Source organism: Haliotis rufescens, unplaced genomic scaffold, assembly GCF_023055435.1.
Source record: "Haliotis rufescens isolate VD_foot unplaced genomic scaffold, xgHalRufe1.0.p SCAF_14, whole genome shotgun sequence".
Taxonomy (NCBI): domain Eukaryota; kingdom Metazoa; phylum Mollusca; class Gastropoda; order Lepetellida; family Haliotidae; genus Haliotis; species Haliotis rufescens.
The window spans coordinates 31,193,066-31,212,213 of record NW_025963824.1 but is presented as its reverse complement, the minus strand read 5'-3'; the positions used below and the strand labels follow the sequence as shown (position 1 = coordinate 31,212,213).

The window sequence follows — 19,148 nt, the reverse complement described above, 5'->3', positions numbered from 1 at the left end:
AAAACCGAACTCACTCACCACTCACTGAATGAATAGAGGCATATTTCGAACAAAGTTACTTGCCTGAGAAACCACCAGATGATCTACATGTGTATCATAGTGGCGCAGGACCGGATTCCTGGAAGCTTTTATTTACAAGTCAAGGTCCCCATGCAACTACTCTCCGCCACCGACGTTGCTCAGCTTCACCTGATGTGTGACCTGTGACCTGACCACGTGCCACACACATCCCGATAGATGTTTGTGTGTTCGTTGTTAAACGCCACACTCAGCAATATTCCATCTATATGACGGCGGTCTGTAAATAATCGAGTCTGGACCAGACAATCCAGTGATTGACATCATGAACATCGATCTACGCAATTTGGATACGATGACTTGCATCAACCACGTCAGCGAGCCTGACCACCCGATCCCGTTAGTCGCCTCTTACGACAAGCATATCGCCTATTACAGCAAGAACGGGTTGCTGGAGACCTATTCTATCCCGGATCTTTACGGGTCCCGAAAGAGGGCGTATTAGCACCCAATGATACCATATATACGCACACACACCACTAATACTTCAGATCCGGGACATTTGCAATTGACGATACCGGTTTACTATATACTCGGGGTAGCCATACCCCAATACAGGGAGCTGTGTTGAGTAAACGAAATTTTAGCTGGTAAACAAGTTCGCTGGTAAACAAAGTTCAACTAAACTAGATTCATTTATACGTTGCGTAGGGGCACGGGTGCCCAGTCGTCTTAGGCGCCTCAATTTGCTGTGCAGAGTTGCGTCCATTGGGCGTTATAGCTAGTAACCTATGATCGTAGGTTCGAATCCCGGTTCGCCATGATCAGGTTTCTAGGTCTGTTAGCACCATACCCGAGCTCGTTGGTTTTACCACAGTGATGATATAACACCGTGATATAACTGTTCAAAGTGGCGTTACACATCACCCACTCATTCAAACAATCACACTATGGGGGCGTGGAACTTCCGACATTGTGTATTTTGGCATGTCAATGTGCATGCCCACATACACCTTTAAACCATTGAGTGTACCACTACACATTGTGTATGGCATGTCACGGGTGGACCAGTCGTCTTAGGCGCTGCGATTCGCTGTGCAGAGTTGCGTCCCTTTGGCACGTCAGAACCCTATGATTCGCCCCGATTATGTTTCTAGGTTTGTCAGCACCGTACCCGTGCTCGTGTGTTTCACCAAAGTGGTAAACGTCTGAGACCTGCATCACTTCGGGCTTTCCTCCCACATTAAGCTGACACGCCGCGATATAACTGGAATATTGTTAAATGCGGTGTTAAACCCAACTCACTCACCGTTTATGGCCGTATGCTTAAAGGTAACAGTGATTATACCAAATTGCGGTCGGGTAGCCTAGTGGTTAAAGCGTTCGCTCGTCATGCCGAAGACCCGGGTTCGATTTCCGATATGGGTACAACGTATGAAGCCCATTTGTGGTGTCCCCCGCCGTGATATTGCTGGAATATTGCTAAAAGCGGCGTAAAACCACACCCATCTCACTCATTTTAAGTCTATTGGGTCATAAACAAATCACATCTCAAACTGCCCCCGCACCTCCATTAACTGTCCTGAAAACAAACTGACATTTCACGATGTCTCGTGTACACAGACTTGGAAATATCGCTATGACATTTCATATCTTCGTCGAAAAACAGAAGCGTTGAGATATCGCCTTCTAAATGATACAATGAACTGAACACTGGCACTCTGGGTATTTATAGATCTGTTGACCTATATACGAAGCGTCCGACACCGTGCTGTGTTTGTCTGTTTGTTTGTTGTTTAACGCCGCACTCAGCAATATTCCAGCTATATGCGGCGGTCTGTAAATAATTGAGTCTGGACCAGACAGTGATTGACATCATGAGCACTTATCCAAGCAATTTGGACGCGATGTCAGCGAGCTGACCACCCGATCCCGTTAGTCGCCTCTTACGACATGCATAGTCGCCTTTTACGGCAAGCATGGGTTGCTGAAGACCTATTCTACCCCGGATCTCCATGGGTCCACTGTGTTGTAAACATCACCGTAGTGTAGTGGAGAGAGCGGAAGCTGGGGTCTTCGGCCGGCCGTGTCCTACCTGATGAGTTAAATAAGGTACTTATTGTTACCCCGCCTAACGCTCGGCATTAGGAGGAACAATGACTGGTCGCCTCTGAGACAGTGTATCGTCTGAGTGGGCTATTCATGTTAAACTGTGGCATGGTATCTCAAAACAAAACGGTCATTAGTCTGAATAAGTACAAACAATCACAAACACTCACGCTACATGAGTGCAATAATCTTGGACGCGACGTTAAACCCTGGGTCACACCTCACTATATTGCTTACAGGTAGACGCTATGGTATAAGTTTTGTTGACCTACCGTGTTTTGCGTATGTCCCCTGTGACCTTCCACGCACGGAGCAGATCAACCCGTTTTTCAACATTCTTTGCGAGCCAACTTATGTACACACGCAACTCAGCCAAGGACAACACCCCTATGTATTCAACGACCCGTGAGCGCATGACAAAAAACTATCGGAACAGCCAACGGCAACTGCCCCCCCCCCCCCCCCTCTCACATACACACACACACATACTCCCCCCAACCCAACCCATCTCCCCCGAATGTATTAATGCTTTTATGAATGCGAAATCATTTGGATGAAGAGGATACAAGTTACAATGGCGCTCAGAAACGATAGGGTCTAAATATATCCATAAAAATATAATTGTGCGGAGAGTAGTCCACGGTAGGTGAACCATGTACTAATGTCAACTAAATTACTCGTCACGAGAGAGATATTAAGGGTAAACAAATGATGAAAGCCAGGGGGTCTCCATTCGATTCATATAGACGTTGCCAACAATAGCTGTTCGGTAGACGGGCTACTGCAGATTATACGTCCTGGCTATGTGAGTTGAGATAAATTGGGGTTTCACGTTGCGTCAGAGACAATTGGACTTACATGAATAACGTGTGTGTATATCTGCTTGTATTGATACTAGTCCAGATTAATGGCGGGTTTATGGTGCTTGCCTTCTGAGACACCGGTACCGAGACACTATGCTGCATGTCATTCGTCACCACTCGCCCCTTTCCGTAACCGCTATTCGGCTTGTCCCGGAATAACACGAGATGGTCACGAATGGCTAACTTGTGTACCCCACACAGACGCAGTGTATTGATCTCGAGCCAATCATTCCTTACAACAAGTACCATTTTTTTAACTTTAGGTTAGTATTTCATGTGACCTTTGAATGTTTCAGACCGTTCAGAGTAATCTTAGCTACATTCCGCCACATCGTGGCATAGTCGTTTGTTTGATGTTCAACGCCGTAGTCAGCAATATTCCAGCTACATGACGTCGGCCTGCAGACAATCCAGTGATTGACATCATGAGCTACACGACGTCGGCCTGCAGACAATCCAGTGATTGATATTGTGAGTTACTATCCACTTCTACTAACCAGGAATCAACACAGCATTCATGTCGGTCAGTAATAGTCCAAGGCACAGTCAGTAATATTATATAGCACAGTCAGTAATATTTCATGGTACAGTCAGTAATATTTCATGGTACAGTCAGTTATATTCCATGGCACAGTCAGTAATATTCCATGGCACAGTCAGTAATAGTCCAGGGCACAGTCAGTAATATTATATAGCACAGTCAGTAATATTTCATGGCACAGTTAATAATAGTCAATGGCACAGTCAGTAATCTTTCATGGCAGTCAGAAATATTTCATGGCACAGTTAATAATAGTCAGTGGCACAGACAGTAATCTTTCATGGCACAGTCAGTAATATCTCACTAACGGAATCGGGTGGTCAAGCTCCCTGACTTGATATTTCATGGTACAGTCAGCAATATTTCATGGTACAGTCAGTAATATTTCATGGTACAGTCAGTAATATTTCATGGCCCAGTCCGCAATATTTCATGGCACAGTCAGTAATACTTCATGGTACAGTCAGTAATATTTCATGGCACAGTCATCAATATTTCATGGCACAGTCAGTAATACTTCATGGCACAGTCAGTAATATTTCATGGCACAGTCAGCAATAATCCATGGCACAGTCAGCAATATTTCATACCAGTCAGCAATATTTCATAGTAGTCAGTAATATTTTATGGTACAGTCAGCAATATTCCATGGCAAAGTCAGTAATATTTCATGGTACAGTCAGTAATATTTCCTGGTACAGTCAGTAATATTCCTTGATACAGTCAGTAATATTTCATGTTACAGTCAGTAATATTCCATGGGACAGTCAGTAATATTTCATGGTACAGTCAGTAATATTCCATGGTACAGTCAGTAATATTCCTTGGTACAATCAGCAATATTTCATGGTACAGTCAGTAATACTTCATGGTACAGTCAGTAATATTCTTTGATACAGTCAGCAATATTTCATGGTAGTCAGTAATATTTTATGGTACACTCAGCAATATTCCATGGTACAGTCAGTAATATTCCATGGTACAGTCAGTAATATTTCATGGTACAGTCAGTAATATTCCATGGTACAGTCAGTAATATTCCTTGGTACAGTCAGCAATATTTCATGGTACAGTCAGTAATACTTCATGGTACAGTCAGTAATATTTCATGGCACAGTCAGCAATATTCCATGGCACAGTCAGCAATATTTCATACCAGTCACTAATATTTCATGGTACAGTCAGTAATATTTCATGGTACAGTCAGTAATATTCCATGGCACAGTCTGTAATATTTCATGGTACAGTCAGTAATATTTCATGGTATAGTCAGCAATATTCCATGGTATAGTCAGTAATATTTCATGTTACAGTCAGTAATATTTCATGGCACAGTCAGTAATATTTCATGGCACAGTCAGTAATATTTCATGGTACAGTCAGTAATATTCCATGGTACAGTCAGTAATATTTCATGGTACAGTCAGCAATATTTCATGGTACAGTCAGTAATATTTCATGGTACAGTCAGTAATATTTCATGGCACAGTCCGCAATATTTCATGGCACAGTCAGTAATACTTCATGGTACAGTCAGTAATATTTCATGGTAAAGTCAGTAATATTCCATGGCACAGTCAGCAATATTTCATACCAGTCAGCAATATTTCATGATGATCAGTAATATGTCATAGAAAAGTCAGTCATATTTCATGGCACAGTCAGCAATGTGTCATGGCACTGTAAGCAATGTGTCATGGCACTGTCAGCAATGTGTCATGGCACTGTCAGCAATGTGTCATGACTGTCAACAATGTGTCATGACACAGTCAGCAATGTATCATGGCACAGTCAGTAATGTGTCATGACACAGTCAGCAATGTATCATGGCACAGTCAGTAATGTGTCATGACACAGTCAGCAATGTATCATGGCACAGTCAGCAATGTGTCATGACACTGTCAGCAATGTGTCATGGCACTGTCAGTAATGTATCATGGCACAGTCAGTAATGTGTCATGACACAGTCAGCAATGTGTCATGGCACTGTCAGTAATGTATCATGACACAGTCAGCAATGTGTCATGGCACAGTCAGCAATGTGTCATGACACTGTCAGCAATGTGTCATGGCACAGTCAGTAATGTATCATGGCACAGTCAGTAATGTGTCATGACACAGTCAGCAATGTGTCATGGCACTGTCAGTAATGTATCATGATACAGTCAGCAATGTATCATGGCACAGTCAGCAATGTGTCATGACACTGTCAGCAATGTGTCATGGCACTGTCAGCATCATCATGACAGGACCTAACTAACGTCACCACCATTGCAGCCGTACCACTCTTTACTGGGGAACATTTCGGAATCCTCGGAATGCTTCGTTAACTTCAACATATTCAACTGGCCAACCAGAAATTGATTCTAAGATTATCGACCAAAACCCCCACAAAACAACGTCACACGGCATAACCGGTTATTACAAAACGTTCCTGTGTAATGGGGAAGATGCTGATGAAATGAGGACGAGAGGAAAATAGATTGAGGTTGTGTTTCCCGTTTTAATCTGAGATACCAAGATTGTTATTCCTATTAAAGATTGAAACCTGTATAGAGATATCAAGCACTGGTATACCAACCGCGCTGCCTGAATACCAAAGCTACGACTGTCGCGGTTTGCATACCGTAAGATATACACGTGCGCCTTGACGTTGTTTCGGTACTTAAATATAGACTTACGACATGTCGTGATTCCTGTACTTTAATCTAGGTTTACGACATGGAATTTCAGTACTTTCATACAGATTTACGACATGTCGTAATGTCAGTAGTTGAATATAGACTTACGACATGTCGTAATTTCAGTACTTTAATATAGACTTACGACATGTCGTAATTTATGTACTTTCATTCAAACCTACGACATGTCGTAATGTCAATACTTAAATATAGACATACGACATGTCGTAATTTCAATACTTTAATATAGACTTACGAGTCGTAATTTATGTACTTTCATGTAGGCTTACGACATGTCGTAATTTCAATACTTTAATATAGACATACGACGTGTCGTAATGTGTGTACTTTCATGTAGGCTTACGACATGTAGGTCAGAATTTAAGACACCTATGATTGATTCACATATACCTTTAGGCGTACGACTACGTAGCTCACATACGTAACGACTACGTGTCTGACATACGTAGGCATGCGTTCTCTACCTATCGATAGTCGTATGGACTATTCAGCAGGATGGGGAAGACAAAAATATTACAATGCGTTTTCATCGACCCATTGTCGTCGATCGATGACAGTAACATAGTGGAGGCTGATATACGACCTTGTGGCGGGCCATTGGGGACGGAATCCCGCCACGTGATGGTCTAGGCCCGCGACGTCAGCTGTCGCTGACCAACCCTACAGAAAGCTCTCAACAACAGGTCAAGGTGTTGGACAAAATCCCGCTAATAAGCACCACGTGTTAAGGGATCTGGACACACGTTGGCTTGCCACGTGTGTCGAATACTTGCAACTGACCATATCAGATTAGTCAGTTAAAATAACCCTAGTCAAGGTTAACATTATTGCAGAGAGTCGTTTACAGTGACTATCGTAACAGTCACATTGTGTCAGGATTGATTGTGTGGTAACTGACACATTTCGCCGTAAATGATTGTATCATAACTGACACATTTTGTCGTAATTGATTGCATGGTACCTGATACATTGTGCCACGACTTTGTATCGCAACTGTTACGAATTGATACATTGTATCCTAAAACACATACATACATATATATATATATGCACATGTGCATTGTGACGCATATGTATATTCAGAGACCATATACCGATATATCGGTATATGGTCTCTGGTATATTCATTCAGAGAGGCCCGATATCCAGGAGATATGATGGGTATATCATATATATATGACATGTATAACAATGTCGTACCCTAACCTATGGGCAGGTTTATAGAATAAACCTCATTTGCGATCCAGTTGGACATATAGTAGGAAATAAACTTCTTGCATCACACAATGGTTCTAAAAGTCATGAGCTGATTAAGAAACAAGTGAGTTGCGTTCAGAGACACTTCTAGCTTTTAAGATTTTACAATGTTTGTATTAGTTCCGTGGGCATCATTGACACGTGCACATGTCATTTTCACCTGTGGGTGCGGACTCCAGTGCCCCACCCTTATCATGACCCCCCACACCTATCGCGACCCCACCCCACCATGCCTCCCACCCGCCTCTGACTGACGCAATGTCAACACAAAGCCACCAAAGTGCTTATATGCCACATCTATGATCAAATCCTCTTTAACAATAGTATGAACGCGGACTTACCTGCTGTGAATACTAAGCGTTCTTGGGGTGTCGGATCCTGACGGGGTACCGCAGCTTCACCAGGCCCCGCGACAAAGCTAACACACTACTGAGGTAGTTTCTCGCTACACATAGGCAGGCTTGACAACTGATATAAAAACTAGCCACTTGATGGGGGATAGCGCGCTGTCAGAGTCTGTGAAAAGTGTCCCCGGCACGCGCTGTGCTGTCACGGGCCCTGTTCTTCAAGCCGCAAACACCATCACAAACAATCAATCTCCAGCTGTGTGCGACACCAACTATTTGGCCCGCAGATGCACGCGTTTTAGTGTAGAAAACCTCGTCAAACGGATTCTAGGAGTTGCATTCAGCCACCATGCACGATGAGAATGTAAGTATCTCTGCGCCGTGTCTTTTAAAGAAGCGATGCTCGGGATGGGGGATATGCTACGATGATGTTCTTTATTTCTGTAAGTACTTCGTATAAAAAAATGTGGGAGGCGATTAAAATCGCCTGGTTATTTATTTAAAGCCAGATCCAACTCCGTTGCCCCGGTATGGACTAACGGCGTCTCCCCAGACTCATATGTGTATTTAAAGATCTCAAGTTACGTGTTGTATAACATTCTATATGTCAAGGTATATGCGGGGGTGGGGGTATAATAGTGAAGTGCCGACATCGGAGATTATTGTCTAGAGTGTCCTGAGCGGATATAGGGCTATTCTGCGGGCTTATAATCCGAGTTAATCCGTTAAAACACCTATGACATCATATTCAATTTACCATATTTGTGGGTATAGCTCGTGATTTAACTCGCCCACATTGTCATGTGATAGACGTAATGGGAAAGGTCGGATCATGCTGTAGGTTAGTGTGTCAACGCTTGTATACAAGATTTACATCAACTCGCATATGTCATATAGGAGAGTGTTGGGTGTCGCGGTGCCTATTGTGATGTATTAATCGTGGCATGGAAGAGAGTGATCTGTATTGATGGATAGACTGGTAAGATGGTGAGGGGAAAGAAGGGAAAGCGCGAGGGGACAGCGCGGGAGTGTAGCGAATGATACAGAGAGGGAGAGAGGAGAGAGAGAGAGAGAGAGAGAGAGAGAGAGAGAGAGAAAGAGAGAGAGAAAAACGGAGAGAGAGACGGAGAGAAAACATGATAGAGAGGAGGAGAGAGGGACAGACGGAGACAGAGACAGAGATAAAACACGAGAGAAGAGAGAGAGACAGAAAGAGGAGAGAGAGGAAGCGTGTGTGTGAGAGAGAGAGAAAGAGAAAAAGACAGAGACAGACAAGACAGACAGACAGCGATGGGGGCAAAACCTCAGAATGTATAAACGCTTTTTGAATGCAAAATCATTTGGATGAAGATAGTGCAAGTTACCATGGCGCTCAGAAACGACAGGGACATAATATGTCCACAACAATATACTGGTCCGGCCTAAATTATCTGCTTTCGGAACTGCCTGTTTTATGGTCGAGAGAGGAAAATGTAAATAAGAGAAGAAACTTAGCTTGCACGTGTGTATCTTGTGACGGTGGTTACTAACGACACACAATGAACTTCATCAACACAGTGTCGTTCTGACACCTGTCTCTGGAAAAGATTTCGTCATATTTTGTTTCGCGGATTTGATATCGGCAACAAAAAACTCAGCGAAGCATTCCTAAAATATCTCCTATTTACACTTCCTCATGGCGTTTTAGGAGTTACCCACACATGGCTGTGCTGCATGCGAAATATTCCAGCTATATGATGGCGGTCTGTAAATAATCGAATCTGGACCAGACAATCCAATGATTGACATCATGCGCATCAATCTACACAATTGGGATACGATGGCATGCATCAAACCAAGTCAGCGAGCCTGACCATCCGATCCCGTTAGTCGCCTCTTACGACAAGCATAGTCGCCTTTTGTGACAAGCCTTGGTTGCTGAAGACCTATTCTACCCCGGATCTTCACGGGTCACACGTATATGTATTGCATATTGTCTGTTCAGTGTTTGAATAATAACGGCATTAGATCAGTGAGATCTAACGCAACTCTGCACGTTCTTGAAAGCTTTGAGAACTGGTTCAGAAATACAGCTCTACTGCTACTTGTCAATGGGGACTGTCATCAATGCTTGCAATTTTAAGTAAATTTAATAATTCAATTTAATGGGCATTCAGTTCGTTGAGTAATCAACCGAGATAGTGAGTGATTGAGTGAGTTGTGTTAAACGCCGCTTTTAACATTATTTCCGATTCGCCCCGATTATGTTTCTAGGTTTGTCAGCACCATACCCGTGCTCGTGGGTTTCACCGAAGTGGTAAACGTCCGAGACCTGCATCACTTCGGGCTTTCCTCCCACATTAAGCTGACACGCTGTGATATAACTGAAAAACTGTTAAAAGCGGCGTTAAACCCAACTCACTCACTCACTCTAAAAGTCCTTGTCAATTCAAGTGACATGAGTGAAAGACAGAGCGAGACCAGCATCATCACGCTCTTGTTATTTTGTGGAAGCCATGACGTCATATGTTTAATTGTGTCGAAATAATGACTGACCAAAAATATTGAGAGAAAACACAGCTACGACACTTTGCCTAGCAACACATTGTTAATATGACAGTTCTCATAATGCTTCTGTGTCGGTCATTTGTTTTTCCTGATTTGCGTTTAAAGTTAATCCTGACAGTCTCGACAAAGAAATCCAGGGCCCCTTTCCACAAAGAGATCGTAGCGCTAAGGCGATCGTAACTCCGATACTTTAGCATAGACTTAAGGCAGTCGTAGAGCTACGATCCGGGCCGAGAACCTTAAACCTACCTTTATCGACCTCGAGGGATATCCCAAACATCTCGTAGAGAAAAGCATTCGTAGAACCAGGACATCAAACATAAAGATCCCATTCCAGGTCCAAACCACCCCCCATCACCCATCCTCTTTAGCATCGTATACCGAGGCCCCATCAGTCAATAGATCAGCAGACTTCTCACAACGGCCATCATGGATACCACGTTCAACTCCGACTAGAAAATTTGAAACATCTTCACGCCAACAGTAAAGGTCCCACCCAGTCTAACCTTAAACCATGGCGATCTGTGTACGAGGTCTCACGCAACTGCGGAGATAAATAATTATGTTGGAGAGACTTCATATCACATCGCCACCAGAACATAACTACTCAAGACCTTGTGGACAAATCTGACATGAAATCTGTCCTTTCGGAAAATCTCATCAAAACTCCCGACCACCAGATTTCCTGGCAACAAATCGAGATTCTCTACACCAAATCAGTCACTTGAAAAAGGGAAAGTTCAAGAAACTGTGGAAACCCAAAGAAAGAAGCCAGCCTTTAACAGATACCAAGGCATCTACCTCCCCAGCGTGTACTCCGCGGTGCTTTAATGTTTTCATCAACCACAATGGACATCTTGGTGCCTTATTGTCAGTGTTACCATAGAAAGAAGCCAGCCTTTAACAGATACCAAGGCATCTACCTCCCCAGCGTGTACTCCGCGGTGCTTTAATGTTTTCATCAACCACAATGAACATCTTGGTGCCTTATTGTCAGTGTTACCATAGAAAGAAGCCAGCCTTTAACAGATACCAAGGCATCTACCTCTTCAGCGTGTACTCCATGGGGCTTTAATGTTTTCATCAACCACAATGAACATCTTGGTGCCTTATTGTCCGTGTTACCATAGAAAGAAGCCAGCCTTTAACAGATACCAAGGCATCTACCTCCCCAGCGTGTACTCCACGGGGCTTTAATGTTTTCATCAACCACAATGGACATCTTGGTGCCTTATTGTCAGTGTTACCAAAGAAAGAAGCCAGCCTTTAACAGATACCAAGGCATCTACCTCCCCAGCGTGTACTCCGCGGTGTTTAATGTTTTCATCAACCACAATGGACATCTTGGTGCCTTATTGTCAGTGTTACCATAGAAAGAAGCCAGCCTTTAACAGATACCAAGGCATCTACCTCTTCAGCGTGTACTCCGCGGTGCTTTAATGTTTTCATAAACCACAATGGACATCTTGGTGCCTTATTGTCCGTGTTACCATAGAAAGAAGCCAGCCTTTAACAGATACCAAGGCATCTACCTCTTCAGCGTGTACTCCACGGGGCTTTAATGTTTTCATCAACCACAATGAACATCTTGGTGCCATATTGTCCGTGTTACCATAGAAAGAAGCCAGCCTTTAACAGATACCAAGGCATCTACCTCCCCAGCGTGTACTCCACGGGGCTTTAATGTTTTCATCAACCACAATGGACATCTTGGTGCCTTATTGTTCGTGTTACCAAAGAAAGAAGCCAGCCTTTAACAGATACCAAGGCATCTACCTCCCCAGCGTGTACTCCGCGGTGTTTAATGTTTTCATCAACCACAATGGACATCTTGGTGCCTTATTGTCCGTGTTACCATAGAAAGAAGCCAGCCTTTAACAGATACCAAGGCATCTACCTCTTCAGCGTGTACTCCATGGGGCTTTAATGTTTTCATCAACCACAATGAACATCTTGGTGCCTTATTGTCCGTGTTACCATAGAAAGAAGCCAGCCTTTAACAGATACCAAGGCATCTACCTCCCCAGCGTGTACTCCACGGGGCTTTAATGTTTTCATCAACCACAATGGACATCTTGGTGCCTTATTGTCAGTGTTACCAAAGAAAGAAGCCAGCCTTTAACAGATACCAAGGCATCTACCTCCCCAGCGTGTACTCCGCGGTGTTTAATGTTTTCATGAACCACAATGGACATCTTGGTGCCTTATTGTCAGTGTTACCATAGAAAGAAGCCAGCCTTTAACAGATACCAAGGCATCTACCTCTTCAGCGTGTACTCCGCGGTGCTTTAATGTTTTCATCAACCACAATGGACATCTTGGTGCCTTATTGTCCGTGTTACCATAGAAAGAAGCCAGCCTTTAACAGATACCAAGGCATCTACCTCTTCAGCGTGTACTCCACGGGGCTTTAATGTTTTCATCAACCACAATGAACATCTTGGTGCCATATTGTCCGTGTTACCATAGAAAGAAGCCAGCCTTTAACAGATACCAAGGCATCTACCTCCCCAGCGTGTACTCCACGGGGCTTTAATGTTTTCATCAACCACAATGGACATCTTGGTGCCTTATTGTTCGTGTTACCAAAGAAAGAAGCCAGCCTTTAACAGATACCAAGGCATCTACCTCCCCAGCGTGTACTCCGCGGTGTTTAATGTTTTCATCAACCACAATGGACATCTTGGTGCCTTATTGTCAGTGTTACCATAGAAAGAAGCCAGCCTTTAACAGATACCAAGGCATCTACCTCTTCAGCGTGTACTCCACGGGGCTTTAATGTTTTCATCAACCACAATGGACATCTTGGTGCCTTATTGTCCGTGTTAACATAGAAAGAAGCCAGCCTTTAACAGATACCAAGGCATCTACCTCCCCAGCGTGTACTCCGCGGTGTTTAATGTTTTCATCAACCACAATGGACATCTTGGTGCCTTATTGTCAGTGTTACCATAGAAAGAAGCCAGCCTTTAACAGATACCAAGGCATCTACCTCTTCAGCGTGTACTCCACGGGGCTTTGTTTTCATCAACCACAATGGACATCTTGGTGCCTTATTGTCCGTGTTACCATAGAAAGAAGCCAGCCTTTAACAGATACCAAGGCATCTACCTCCCCAGCGTGTACTCCACGGGGCTTTAATGTTTTCATCAACCACAATGGACATCTTGGTGCCTTATTGTCAGTGTAACCATAGAAAGAAGCCAGCCTTTAACAGATACCAAGGCATCTACCTCTTCAGCGTGTACTCCACGGGGCTTTAATGTTTTCATCAACCACAATGGACATCTTGGTGCCTTATTGTTCGTGTTACCAAAGAAAGAAGCCAGCTTTTAACAGATACCAAGGCATCTACCTCCCCAGCGTGTACTCCGCGGTGCTTTAATGTTTTCATCAACCACAATGGACATCTTGGTGCCTTATTGTCCGTGTTACCATAGAAAGAAGCCAGCCTTTAACAGATACCAAGGCATCTACCTCCCCAGCGTGTACTCCGCGGTGCTTTATTGTTATCATCAACCACAATGGACATCTTGGTGCCTTATTGTCCGTGTTACCAAAGAAAGAAGCCAGCCTTTAACAGATACCAAGGCATGCCTTATTGTCAGTGTTACCAAAGAAAGAAGCCAGCCTTTAACAGATACCAGGGCATCTACCTCCCCAGCGTGTACTCCGCGGTGCTTTAATGTTTTTATCAACCACAATGGACATCTTGGTGCCTTATTGTCCGTGTTACCAAAGAAAGAAGCCAGCCTTTAACAGATACCAAGGCATGCCTTATTGTCAGTGTTACCATAGAAAGAAGCCAGCCTTTAACAGATACCAAGGCATCTACCTCCCCTGCGTGTACTCCACGGGGCTTTAATGTCATCAATCACAATGGACATCTTGGTGCCTTATTGTCAGTGTTACCATAGAAAGAAGCCAGCCTTTAACAGATACCAAGGCATCTACCTGCCCAGCGTGTACTCCACGGGGCTTTAATGTTTTCATCAACCACAATAAACATCTTGGTGCCTTATTGTCAGTGTTACCATAGAAAGAAGCCAGCCTTTAACAGATACCAAGGCATCTACCTGCCCAGCGTGTACTCCACGGGGCTTTAATGTTATCATCAATCTCAATGGACATCTTGGTGCCTTATTGTCAGTGTTACCATAGAAAGAAGCCAGCCTTTAACAGATACCAAGGCATCTACCTGCCCAGCGTGTACTCCACGGGGCTTTAATGTTATCATCAATCTCAATGGACATCTTGGTGCCTTATTGTCAGTGTTACCATAGAAAGAAGCCAGCCTTTAACAGATACCAAGGCATCTACCTCCCCAGCGTGTACTCCACGGGGCTTTAATGTCATCAATCTCAATGGACATCTTGGTGCCTTATTGTCAGTGTTACCATAGCTCCTTGTTATTACACGAGCCAGTCACTACACCTTCAATGTGCTTAATTGACTTCTTCATTATAGTCTTCTCTTTGTACAGTAGTCCTACCTTGTTTAATTGTTTGTTTGTTGTTTAACGACGCACTCAGCAATATTCCAGGTGTATGGTGGCGGTCTGTAAATAATAGAGTCTGGACCAGACAATCCAGTGATTGACATCATGAACATCGATCCACGCAATTGGGATACGATGACATGCATCAACCCAGTCAGCGAGTCTGACCACCCGATCCCGTTAGACGTCTTTTACGGCAAGCATGGGTTGCTGAAGACCTGTTCCTCCCCTGATCTGCACGGGTACTACATTGTTTGAACATACCATTAAGATGCTAATGTATATGTATAATTCTGTACACTAACTCAGTATTCACATCATGATGAAGAGGCAAGAAGAAGCTGTGAAACGTCAAAAAGATAAAAAGAAGTTGTTATCTTTATAAAGGCGTCATGTATTAAAGTTGTCCAGTTGGAAAATATATGTGTGAGGGCACGAACATGATTTCAACAAATTGAATACAAAATTTAATGTGTCTTTTTCAACTGTAGACAACTGTATGTCAAATATGGCTATTATTAAACTGGAAACGTTTAAAAGGACGATAAACCATAATAACGTCAGCATGTCAAAATGTTGTACTCACCACAGCACGTGCACATCAAGACTGATTCATACCACGTGACTTCCGGTTAATGTCATTGGTTGTTGCCTCTTACAGGTCTCCATCTGCAAGTAGTGAAAACACTGTTGCATCAAATCTGATAAGACGATACAGATACACATATATTCAAAGCTGTTGTGTTGGCAGTTCACAAACAAACGATACTCTACGAGATATGCTAAAGTCGTTTTTTTTTCTGGGTTTCCTGTACATAATTTGGTGACCGCGCAATTTAATCGCGCTAGAACCGCCTCCGCGGTCTTGTGGTAGAGCGTCCGCCCGGAGAGCGGAAGGTCCGGGGTTCGATCCCTGGCCGCGTCATACCAAAAGACGTTAAAAGATGGTACTTGTTGTTTCCCTGTTTGGCGCTCGGCATAAAGGGGCTTAAACAAGGACTGGTCGGCTCGGGGTCAGTATACTGTGTCTGTGTGGGGTATTCATGTTAAACTGCGGCATGGTATCTCAGTGGCCTAGCATTATAAATCGGCATCAGTCCGGACTAGTACAAGCAGCCACACACACACACACACACACACACACACACACACACACACACGTCGCTACATTAGTGCAATAATCTTGGACGCAACGTTAACCAATTTCACCTCACCTTAATCACGCATTATTGAAATGTTAAATTTGACTTTGTTAAATCTACAGGCAACCTATGGGCAACCTACGGGCAAGTTACGGGCAACCTACAGGCAACATCTTCATTCTACTATAACACAATTAAACGTGAATTATTTTGTCAACTGTTTGACAGGCATTACTTTGAAGTTGACGGATGACAAAGGGGACACAATTTGTGGATAACAGCCTCTCTATTTACTGTAAAGGCGACGTTTCGATATATCATGTGCATCTATACCGAAATGTCGTCATTACAGTAAATAAAGAAGTTGTTGTCCATAAATTGTGTCTCATTGTGACGGATGGTGTAGCACGTCATCATGATGACGTCACACAGCTCGTCATCATGGTGACGTCACATTGCTTATTGTGACGCATGGAGATAGCACGTGATCTTCAGTTGTACAAAAAACGATGAATTACACGCTCTCTGTTGCCGCTAAAACAATATTGGGGATAGTGTCATTTAGATACAGGTAAGTGTGAATAAAGCGACAAAACCCTTTCCATATCCAATAGAAATATCTGCATAAAGCAGAGTGGATTGTACAATTCCGACTATATCATGAGCATGTGTTTAGGATTCACAATCAAATAGAAATGAAACCAGGTGTTCGCGATCAAGGGAGCGTATCCTCCTCAACCGATGGCACTCGTCACAAACACATGCAAAGGCAAGTCAATCGATCACCTGAGAAAACACGGGAACGCATGGTACAAGTCAAAATAGGAATGTCTGCCATGGAACCTTTTGAAAGCATTACTGAGGCCTTGCATGTTGTAACCTTGATCAAACAACTTCTGAGAAAGAGTCGTATGACGCTCTTTGAAATCCTGGTAGAAAGAGCATGCTCGATTGTATCTCAAAAGTTGTGAAATGTAAACACCAAAGGATGGAACTGCTGTGTATAATGTATAGTTGCTGCCCTTATCGTGAGACGCTCAGCACATTTCCAGGTGCAATGGGTGTAAACATTATATCCGATAGAACTGACGGTCAGGCATGGGTGGATATCTGATAAATATCACCCGTTTAGTTAATGATTTGTGTGAGACAATACACTCGTAAGAAAAATCGTTTGTTCAGTAAACAGGTTTTTCGGTGAATTCCGCCTTGATATGCATCATCTGTTTATTAAATACGTTAGATCAATATCGCTTTGTCAGTGGTATAAATTATCTGTTATTATCTTGTTTAATCGTTGTGTCAGTCGATTGTCCATAGAGAACCATCCTACCTACTCTACTAACAGACAATAGCTCGAGATTAATCATTTACTTGAAGTGTAATTTTCTTTTCTCTCTTAATCAATGTTTGCATCTCATTGCTACTCATCCAAACATTCCATGTTTGTCTGTAAGACCTAATTGAGCTACAGGTCGAGTACTGCTTGTCCCAATCCGCTACTGGCTGATAACGTGGATAACGTGGGCTGGTACTCCGACCAGGGGTTGGTGTGATTGGACCAGATTCGAACTTCAGGCCTTCGTGCGTCTTTTCAGAATCTGCGCTGTCATGGATCTGTTATGTTAGCGACTGTCATCTGTTATGTTAGCGACTGTCGCCATACGTCTGTTATGTTAGCGACTGTCATCTGTTATGTTAGCGACTGTCGTCATACGTCTGTTATGTTAGCGACTGTCATCTGTTATGTTAGCGACTGTCGTCATACGTCTGTTATGTTAGCGACTGTCGTCATACGTCTGTTATGTTAGCGACTGTCATCTGTTATGTTAGCGACTGTCGCCATACGTCTGTTATGTTAGCGACTGTCATCTGTTATGTTAGCGACTGTCGTCATACGTCTGTTATGTTAGCGACTGTCATCTGTTATGTTAGCGACTGTCGTCATACGTCTGTTATGTTAGCGACTGTCATCTGTTATGTTAGCGACTGTCGTCATACATCTGTTATGTTAGCGACTGTCATCTGTTATGTTAGCGACTGTCGTCATACATCTGTTATGTTAGCGACTGTCGTCATACATCTGTTATGTTAGCGACTGTCGTCATACGTCTGTTATGTTAGCGACTGTCGTCATACATCTGTTATGTTAGCAACTGTCATCTGTTATGTTAGCGACTGTCGTCATAAAACTGTTATGTTAGCGACTGTCGTCATACATGTTATGTTAGCGACTGTTCTACGTCTGTTATGTTCGCGACTGTCATACAACTCTTATGTTAGCGACTGTCGTCAAACATGTTATGGTAGCGACTGTCTTTTTCTTGTCAACAAAATGTGTGTACTGGAGGTCGGAAAAACGATATTTAGGTTGCAGTTGGGATGGGATCTTGTGATTGGTTTGGAAGTTAGGGGGAGCTTTGGTGATGCGACGAAGGGACTAGACTCTTCAACACCCACGACTCTGACGTTTGAAGGTGAGAAGGGGAATTAAATGGAGGGTATGAATTATATTTGCTCAAGTGGACATTAACAGGATTAGCAGATTCCGCTTGTTCACAAATAGATTTTCCCATGACCTGGCGTGTCTGTGGCGTCCCTTGGGGTCGACTTATTGTGTGAAGCGAGACCTCATTGGCAGTCGATTCAATTACAGTCAGGCCAATATACAGACTGGGCTAAGCACATCACGGGACGGGGAGCGGGGAGCGGAGAGCGAGGAGCAGGGAAGGGGAGAAGAGGCACACCACGCAGCAGGACAACCAACTTAGTGTCACACTAAGGGACAGGACAGACGCAATGAGAGTCACAATGAGATATTTAATGAAGGTAACGTTGAGAGTGACAATGATAGACACACTGCTAATCACGGAGAGAGTCATAGTAACAGACACAAGAGGAGACAGGAGAGAAACAGTGAGAGCCACAATGGTAGTCACAAATGAGAGACGCAATGAGAAACAAAATAAGGGACGCAATGATCCATAGACACATTGAGAGACACGATAAGAGACACAATGATCTACAGCCAAAACGATAAACGCGATGACCCACAGGCACAATAAGAGACACAATGAGAGTCACAATGAGAGACGCAGTGAGAGACAAAATAAGACAAGTACTG

General features: G+C 43.5%; 1 protein-coding gene across 3 annotated transcripts in view; it reads right to left on the bottom strand.

The window, feature by feature from the left end:
• Nucleotides 1-19,148, bottom strand: part of LOC124143338 (cholinesterase-like) — an 85,107-nt gene that overhangs the window by 41,343 nt on the left and 24,616 nt on the right. The window contains exon 2 of one of the 3 annotated variants that reach the window (XM_046512272.2): nt 15,469-15,551. The gene's annotated coding sequence lies outside the window, so the exon portion shown is untranslated. Of the gene's footprint in view, nt 1-2,399; nt 2,516-7,831; nt 8,018-15,468; nt 15,552-19,148 lie in introns of those variants that run through there. The other 2 variants (XM_046512276.2, XM_046512274.2) reach the window with 2 other exon arrangements.